At 35.7% G+C, this 9,507-nt stretch overlaps 1 non-coding gene across 1 annotated transcript; it reads left to right on the plus strand.

The window, feature by feature from the left end:
• The first annotated feature begins 281 nt into the window (after nt 1–281).
• On the plus strand, nt 282–388 carry LOC135148091 (small nucleolar RNA R71). Its single transcript, XR_010285986.1, has one exon. It is a non-coding gene; the product is annotated as a small nucleolar RNA R71 (small nucleolar RNA).
• Nucleotides 389–9,507: the final 9,119 nt, after the last annotated feature.

Below are 9,507 nucleotides of genomic sequence, written 5' to 3' on the forward strand. Positions count from 1 at the left end.
GTTGAATTCCTTGGTTAGCCAGAGAATCGACTTTCATCGTGAGAGCCTTAAGTTGAGCAGCAATAGCTGTAGACGTGTCAAGATCAAGAACTCCGGCTACCTTCCCTTGAGTAAGTCTTTGAGTAGGGTTCTGATATTCATTAGCAGCCATCATTTCAATAAGATCATAAGCTTCTTCATAACTTTTAGCCCATAGCGCACCTCCAGAAGCAGCATCAAGCATAGGTCTGGATTGAGGTCCAAGACCATTATAGAAACAGTTTATTTGCATCCAATCCGGCATGCCATGATGGGGACACTTCCTTAGCATCTCCTTATATCGCTCCCAGGCTTCACAGAATGTTTCTCCTGATTGTTGAGAGAATTGAGATAGAGCATTTCGTAGTGCAGCAGTCTTTGCCATGGGGAAGAATTTAGTGAGAAATTTCTGAGCTAGATCTTCCCATGTAGTAATAGAACCAGATGGTAAAGAATGCAACCATCCCTTAGCCTTATCTCTCAGTGAAAATGGAAAAAGCCTTAGCTTCACAGCATCATCAGAAACTCCATTAAATTTGAAAGTGTCACAGATCTCTATAAAATTACGTATATGCATATTAGGGTCTTCAGTAGGAGAACCCCCAAACTGTACCGAGTTCTGGACCATTTGAATAGTTCCTGGTTTGATTTCAAAGGCATTGGCTGCGATTGCAGGCCTGACAATGCTTGACTGGATATCATCGATCTTTGGCATAGAGAAATCTTTCAATGCCTTACTGTCTGGTTGTGCATCAGGTTCTGTCATTGTTTCAGAATCAGAAGAAGAAGATGAATCAATTGCTTCCTTACGAGCTTTAGAACGTGTTAGCATAAACGCGACCCAAGTACCTGAAGCAAAGAAAAGAAGAAAAGTGAGAAAAGAATAGAATCCTAGTCAGTGAATTTTAATGCACACTGATGACAAGTACATAAACTAATTAATTAACACCGAGTCCCCGGCAGCGGCGCCAAAAACTTGTTCGCAAAAATCTACACGCAAGTGCACGTGATCACAAGTAATATATTAAGTTCGATCCCACAGAGACTGGTGAATTAAAGAATACGCACCTATGCAACAATGTATGAGTAATTTTCACTGCTAAGACAATTAACAAGAATGGGTTCTTTTATACTACTAACTAAATTTACTAATCAAAATCAGAATAGGAAAACACATAGAATTCTAACTTCATTATCGAATTCATCTAGAATTGAAATTACTGATTAACATGCGACTGTTGATCCTAATCAGACAACACGAAAGTAATACATGCCAACTCTCGTTGCACACATATCTTACCAATCAAAATCCACAATTAAGACAGAAATCTCATGGACACCAACAAAGCTCAGACCCTATATCTCTATAGCGGTAGTGTAAGCAGAGAGGTTTAATAACAGGTCGTCTCTCGTGATTACACAGGGTGATAAAAATAGTTCAAGTCTACCACAAATTATGCTTCATTCACATAATCCTATGTTTACATGGCATAGTTCTAAATTCAATCATCCACTCTCGCTTCAGAAAGAATTAACAAACAACTTAGAAGTTAGCTACGCTCCTAAGAAGAATAAGCACGGCGCATGCAAAGAAATCAACGTACGTCACATAATCAATCAAACAATCTCGTTACTAGACTACATCGATAAATCCATTAGAATCCCATGAAGGCGGTTAGTTCATAATCGAACTAATCGACATCATGGGTTCTAATGAAAACATGATAAATACAATACGAGACTTAAACGGAATATAGATGCTAGAATTAATAATAAAGAACACAACGTTACAGAATTGATGTTCACGATCTCGCTCGAAACTGTCACTTCCTCGCGAAGAACGATCCACTACAAAACTGATAATGTGCTTGATTACACGAGATAACTAAAACTATAATATTGTTCTCTATCTACTACTTCTTCTTCTTCTTCCAGGCTAGGGTTTTACACATGAGAAAATAAATACCTTGACCAAGTGAACCGGGCCTCGAACGCTGCTAAAATCCCTCAGAAAAGCTCCAAAAATCGGCCCGGAACACTTCTGCTGGGCGCGGCTGCGCTAAACAAGCGCAGGCACGCTAGCTGGCTTTAATGTAGCGCGGGCGCGCTAAGAACTAGCGCGGGCGCGCTACTGTCTGCCACTAGCAGCCTGTTTCTTCGTTTTTAGCTCGTTCTCGCGTGCATGCCCTTCCTCGCTCTAGTACCACTTCCGTAGGTGATCACGGTTGCATTTAGCATATGCAACAAGCCCTTTAAACCCCTAGATAGCTCTAGTGGACGAGTGTGTTCTCGTGAGGGTTTGTAGAAGATGTACCCACAAAATCCCAAGTCGTGATGAATCCACAATTCTCTATTCTTGCAAATAATGCACCAAAAACAACCTAAAATGATAGAAACTCGCTTCATCACCTCAACTCGTGACCTGCACAGAAAAACACTAAAAACACATCAAAAGACACTAAACACTTAAGTACAACCAACCAATGTAAGTGGAAATGAAGGCCTATAAGTGTGTATAAATACCACTTATCAACCAGTCTGGCTTTGTTTCTTACAACAATGCCATCACCATCTAATTTGTTACGGAAGACCCATCTAGTTCCAATTGTAGACTTTCCCTTTGGTCTTGGAACAAGGGCCCAGACTTCTTGTCTCTCAAATTGATTGAGTTCTTCTTGCATGGCAAGAACCCAATCAGGATCAGCAAGTGCTTCATCCACTTTCTTTGGTTCTAATTGAGATAAAAAACCAGAGAATAGACATTCATTTGTCGTAGCACTTCTAGTCCTTACACCAGCATCAGGATCACCAATAATAAGATCAAAGGGATGATCTTTGCTCCAAATCCTTTCCCTTGGAAGTTGTGTCCTTGATGATTCAGCTGTATTGTCAGTAAGCTGATGTGTATGACTAGTTGATTCACCAGCTCCCCCTGAGTTGTTGCCAGGTTAACTTGATGATCCACCACTAGCATCAGTAGAATCTCCAGCATTATTGCCATTTCCTCCACCATTGCCTGGATCATTATCATTGTTGTCATCACCTGTTGCAACCTCAGGTGGCACATCATCATCTGAATCAGAATCTGGATAGTTGTCAAACTTCAGAGATTCAGATAGATCAGCAGATTGTAAACTTAGGAGTTTAGTGTCATCAAATGTAACATTGACACTAACTTTCACTGACAGAGTATCAATTACAAAAACTCTATAAGCATTATTAGTATTTTCTGTTGGCGGTGCGGAGGAATAATAACATATGCCTCTTCCATAGGCCAAAGTGTTCCTTGCTGAACGGTGGGATTTTAATGCTACTGATCTTTTGTGTACTCATGTTTAAGGATTTAAAGTGAATAGTGTTTGGATGAGATTTGGATTTTTGAAAGAAAAATATTTTAAATCAAAATTAATTTTTGGAATAAAATTAATTCGAATAAAAAATATTTGGACGTTACAGAGTGTGTATAGGATCTGATACGGAAAATGTTATCAACTGCTCTGATGCCAATTGTTAGGTCCAGATACGATTGTAGAGGAGGGGGGGTTGAATACAATCGTCACAAAATAATCGCGGCGGAATAATCTGATTGGAGTTTTACTTGATAATCAGATTTAAATTAATTAATATAACAATTTTTAAGTCGTTATATAATTAATATGGTTTGTTTTAATGTCCACTAGTTCGTAGAATAAATTTGACAGGAAGTATTCTAACTTCATTTCAACTCCCATGTCACTCTCGGATAAATTAACGGAAGATCCAAAAGGGATACCCGTTGACACTAAGAAATATCGTGAGATGATTGGAAGCTTATTATACATTACCGCTAGCCGACCCGATATTCAATATAGTGTTTGCAAATGTGCAAGATTCCAAGTGGCCCCTAAGGAATCACATTTATCCGCTGTAAAAAGAATTTTAAGATATTTAAAGGGCACTGTTGATCTAGGCCTTTGGTATCCAAAAGGCGTACCTTTTAATCTAGTATGCTATTCTGATTCTGATTATGCCGGACATTTAGTAGACAGAAAAAGCACTAGTGGTACGTGTCAATTTCTCGGTGGATGCCTAGTTTCGTGGTTTTCAAAGAAACAAAATTCCGTATCTATTTCAACCACTGAAGCTGAATATATAGCTGCTGCTAAATGTTGTGCTCAAATTTTATGGATGAAACAAACATTGGCAGACTATAATATTAAATTTGATGTCATATCAATATTATGTGACAACACGAGCGCTATTGATTTAAGTAAAAATCCCGTGTTGCATTCACGATCCAAACACATAGATATACGACATCATTTTTTACGTGATCATGTCAATAAAGGCAACATAAAAATGACTCATATTGAAACTGAGTTCAATATCGCTGACATTTTCACTAAGCCGTTAAGTTCCGAAAGATTTGCCAAATTACGATTGAATTTAGGAATGTTGGAACCGGCTAAATAATATTTTGGCATACTCATTATAAAATAATAAATGAGTGCTACTCATTATTGTAGTTATTTCATGTACTTTAAATTTCATTTTTAATTCGGTTCTCTCAAGTATACTCTAAAATTTCAGATTTGTCAATAAAGAAATTTATTGATCGGATTTTTCTGTGTCAAAATTTTGGAGTTCATAATTGATTATTATATTTATTGTACAAGCAAGTATTGATGAGCTATCAGAAATATTTGTGAAATTTCTAAATACGAGAGTCATTCATAAATTATTATGCCAAAATGAATTACAATAATTATTCAAATATTGATCCCATAATATTATTCAAAGAAATTATCTAAATAATGGGAAATATTGTATTAAATTATTCCATATTATTTGGAAAATTAATTTGGAATTATCCCATTTTACAAAATTGTCCAACTAAGCTATTATATTAAAATATTCATTTTTGGACAAAATTGTAACAGATTCCAAATATCATTTCAATTACCTTTATTATATGTCAAATATTTTTAAATATTCAGAATTATCCAAATCGTATTTTAAATTTTTTTTCAAAATTTTGGGTAATTTTGTTTAATTTGTTTTCAATTATTTTTCGGTTATTAGAATAATTATTTTACAAAACAGAAAATCAAAAACTGATTTTTGGTTTTAAAATCCTATTTTTCGGGTCATAACCCGTGGATCCAAACCAACCCGATCGAAACCCTAAACTCTAGACCGTTTGATCAAACCAAGTTTTAATCTCAGCCGTTCAGTATGATTAATATATAAATTCAACAAAAATATTATTATACTCATTCTTCTCTCTTCACAGCCGCAGCTGTTTCTCTCGAACCCTCTCGTCTCTCTTGTTTTCTCTGAAAACCCTAGCTTTCTCCGGCCGATTTCTTTCAAACTTTTCACCGGAATCGCTAGTTTCTTTCTTAAAATGCTACACTTGATAGTTTTTCTCGTTGATTCTGAGCAAAAACAGCAGTTCGTTTCGGGTTTGGTAAATCAAGCTTCGATTTCAGTCAAGAATCACACATCAAATTAATTGGTGTTGTGATACGACTTGGAATCGACATTGTAACATCGATTTAGATGAAATGCACGTCGTTTTTGAGCTATTTTCCGAAAAGCCCTAATTAGGGTTCTTAAAGCTTTCAAAACCCTAGCTCAAATCGAAGTGTACTAGATCGAATTGATGGATTATCTAACATTTTCATGCAGATTTGGAGCGATTTGATTCGATTTGGATCCCAAATCGAACTAGGGTTCTTGGCGGCGATTTCAGTCCTAGAGGTTTATTTCTAAAATCTATCTAATTTGATGGCTAATCGACGCTATTCAGGTATGACTCGAGTGATTTGAGGCCTCGAGCTCAAGTATGAACGAAACCCTAATTTATTTGTGGTTTGATTCTCACTTACACCGCTTGTCGAGTGTTTTTGCAGGTGGCATGGAATATCGAAGAAGAAGCTGAAGAAAAAGTGGAGCTCAGCTGGAATTAAGAGACTGTAAAGCGTTCCGTAGTATACTATATGTATATAGCTGGAGAGGTAAGTCCCCAAGTGGCTTCGATGCCTTGGGGCTAGGTAATTTCGAAAAACTCTAGATTTATATGCTCTGCTTTTGTATTGAGGAGTTTGGGATGTGTTGGAAGCTTGTTGGCATTTTGGTGGTCGTTGGATTGATTGTTGGTTTGGACTGTTTGGATGAATTGGTGGCAGTTTGTTGCATTTTTGAATTTGGATTATTAGATTTTTGTTGCTGATATATTTAAGATTTTTGAATTCGATGTGTTTGAAGCATGAAAATTGGATAATTTGAATTTTGTGATGTAAATTGGTTCGAATGTATTCATGAAATTGATTTATCTGTACCTTTTATGTGTTATTTGAGTTCTATGGTCAAAATTAACTTGATTTCAACAATAAAATATTCATACTTGTTTTATCAGTTTGACTTGTTGACTTTGTTTTTGATAAATGCTTGATTCATGATATATATGGATTCGATTCTACTGTTCATAACTGATAATTGATGCACTTGCTTATATATAACCTTGTTGTATGTTAAGTTGTAAAACTCAAGTTGCAAAAGTTGAGTTCAAATTGACTTTCTAGTCTGATTGTTTGATTATAATATTAATATGACTTCTGTTCTTCTGACTCATCATGTGATCTTTTCTGAGTTTGTCCCCTGAGTGCATGCCTACACTTGACTTGTGTTATAAAATATTAACTGAAGTCTGTGATACAGGTTGATGATGTGTCTACTTTTGTTTAATTAACCATGTGCTTAACTAATGATGTGTCATCTGCTGGTTTATTTAGAAACTGTCTCTCATGAGGTGTCCTGTTTTAAGTAAGTGTGTGATATTAAGTGGTGATGTGGTGCACTGATGTTATGTGTGCATATAACTTGTATTTTATCTGGTTAAAAATGCCTACTTTCAACTGTCTGAGGTATGTATGCATATGAATTACCATGTTATAGTGAAAAACATTTAAGATTTAAGATAAATTAAAACTAGGACACACACACACTTGCCCGTGCATTAAGACCTGGCTTGGGGGTCCTATGAGCCCCTGAGTATTTGGATCACTGGTGTAACCGGCCACTAGTGTTTAGGATTAGAAATTTAGACAATTAGGAATCTGTTCTTGCAGTTTGTGACATGTTATCTGCATAACTTTATATATATGTTTATGCTTATTGTCTGACTAAGTGAGGTATACATGCTTACTTGCTATTAAATGATGCTTGGAACCTTATCTGTGATATATGAAATTGGCTGCTCACATTAATTGGATGACTGGATATCTGAAAAGTCTGTCATACATAGATATGCTTATTGCTTGCCTATTCTGATAAATTTCATCATCTAAATGAGCTTGGCTTAAATAAATTGATTTGAAAACTCATACAAGCATGCTGAACTTCTACTCCCTCACATCTGATTACTCTGTGTTAATTGTCAGTGCATTAACTCCTTATACTCAAGGTATTTTTGTATGTATACACTGTTATCTGCACTACCTTCACAATATACATGCTTAAACACTTAGCTGAGTTGTAGTTTACTACTTGCCTCATGACAGAACATTAAATGACTGTGTGCTTGAACTGGTTTATGTGATATATGGCTGCATAACACTTCCAAAACTCACTAAATGCATGTATGATCACACACACACACTGCATACTTGCATACATATTTGCTTATACATGTGCACAGATTTTTATCTATAAATAGAACCATTTGCATGATTTCAAAATCACACCACCTTTTCAAAAACAAAAAGTTTTCTGCATGGAGTTTCAAAAACTGCATTCCAACCCCTCTTCTAAACCTCTTCAAACCCTTCCTCTCCTGCACACTATGGAGAGGAAGTATCAAAATGAAAACCATCCTACTGACTTTCAAACTTACAAGCACAAATCCTTTTACAAAAAGCAAAAATATATGCATCAAAACCCCTCTTCTCACAACTCTAAACAACCAAATCACCACACACCTTCACAAAGCACTCATGTTCCTAGGCAGATCAACACTCCATATGCTAAGCCTACTGTCACTGCACCTAAGAGCATCTTAGTTGACTTGTCCAACTTAGGAAAACTTGATAATATGCTGCTTAACTTGCAACCTGGCATGATGATTTGTGTTCCACAAAATGATGTAGTTCATAATCTGTTCTTGGCTGCTAAGTGGGAAAATATGGTGTTTTATAGGGGTCAGAACTACTTTGTGCATCTCATTGGTGAGTTTTATGCTAATATGATAGTTCAGAAGGGTTTGGATGATGTGCTTAAGATTAGTACTGTGGTGCATAATAAGAATATGCTTGTTGATGTGAATACCTTGAATAGATGCCTTAAACTAGGAGAACATGTTCCTCATCAACCTTGCATTAATATCTATGAGAAATTTGTCTTTGATAAAAAGGAGTTTGAGTTGTTTGTTGGCCATTTCTGTGATGCTGATGTGCCTATAGGATTATGTGAGGAAAATTGTGCTATAGAGTCTCATCATTTTACCCCTCTTTACCAACAAGTTGCTATTATTGTGAGGTCTAATCTGCTGCCTAAGCCTAAGAATGCTCATTACTTTGATTTTGTGGATCTTAAAGTGATGTTTCAGTTGGTGACAAATCAAATTGAGTTTAATATTGTTAGTATTGGTGTCCTAGAGACAATGCTATTGTGTTCTATTGTAGACATTTATGGATTATGTTATATTGATTATTGAATAAATATTTATTATGTCTTTATTTACTGCGTAATAAATTGAAAGCATAATAAATGTCCTTGGAATATTATATGTAATTCTATATCTCTAAGTACGTGACTTAGAAATGAGATTATGAGAATAATATCAATATTCCTAAATGTCCCTAGTCGAGTATCATTGTTAAGGGACAATAATGATGCATTAAGACTAGTTAGTTTGTTGACTGATGATCACATCTCATTGATCATAGGTATAATGATGCTAAAGTCAAGAACATAAGTGCATGTATCGACACATGGCACTGGAATGACCCACCGTGAGATTTTACATGTTAATAAGTGTCATTGGAAATTCTCACTGTGATAATGATGTAATGATCCTCTGACTTGATATCATTATATTTCTATATGAGAATTAATATACTTTGGTTGCACTAAAAGTTACCTTTGACCGGGTGATGATGAAATGTACATTGGGTATATTATGAATCGTATGAGAAATATGAATGATCTAGAAAGGATTTAACCCTCCTATTTTAGGAGTGATATTATTGGCCTCTTGATTGAGTGAGACTATAAAATGCATGGCCGTGCTCAAATATTGATTTGTTTAATAGTCTACTCATTGATGAAGGAAATTCGGATTAGATGATGAAGAGGATGACACAATACATGCCTTGAGTCTGATCTATAATATAAGGTTAAAGGGATTATATTACATTGTACATTATTCACAAAAGGTTTTGTTAGATATAATTGATGATTACTAATGTTCTGAAAGTTTGTTTAAGAACAGGAGTGATCAGAGTTTAA

The sequence above is a fragment of the Daucus carota genome, chromosome 7, assembly GCF_001625215.2.
Source record: "Daucus carota subsp. sativus chromosome 7, DH1 v3.0, whole genome shotgun sequence".
NCBI classification, from domain to species: domain Eukaryota; kingdom Viridiplantae; phylum Streptophyta; class Magnoliopsida; order Apiales; family Apiaceae; genus Daucus; species Daucus carota.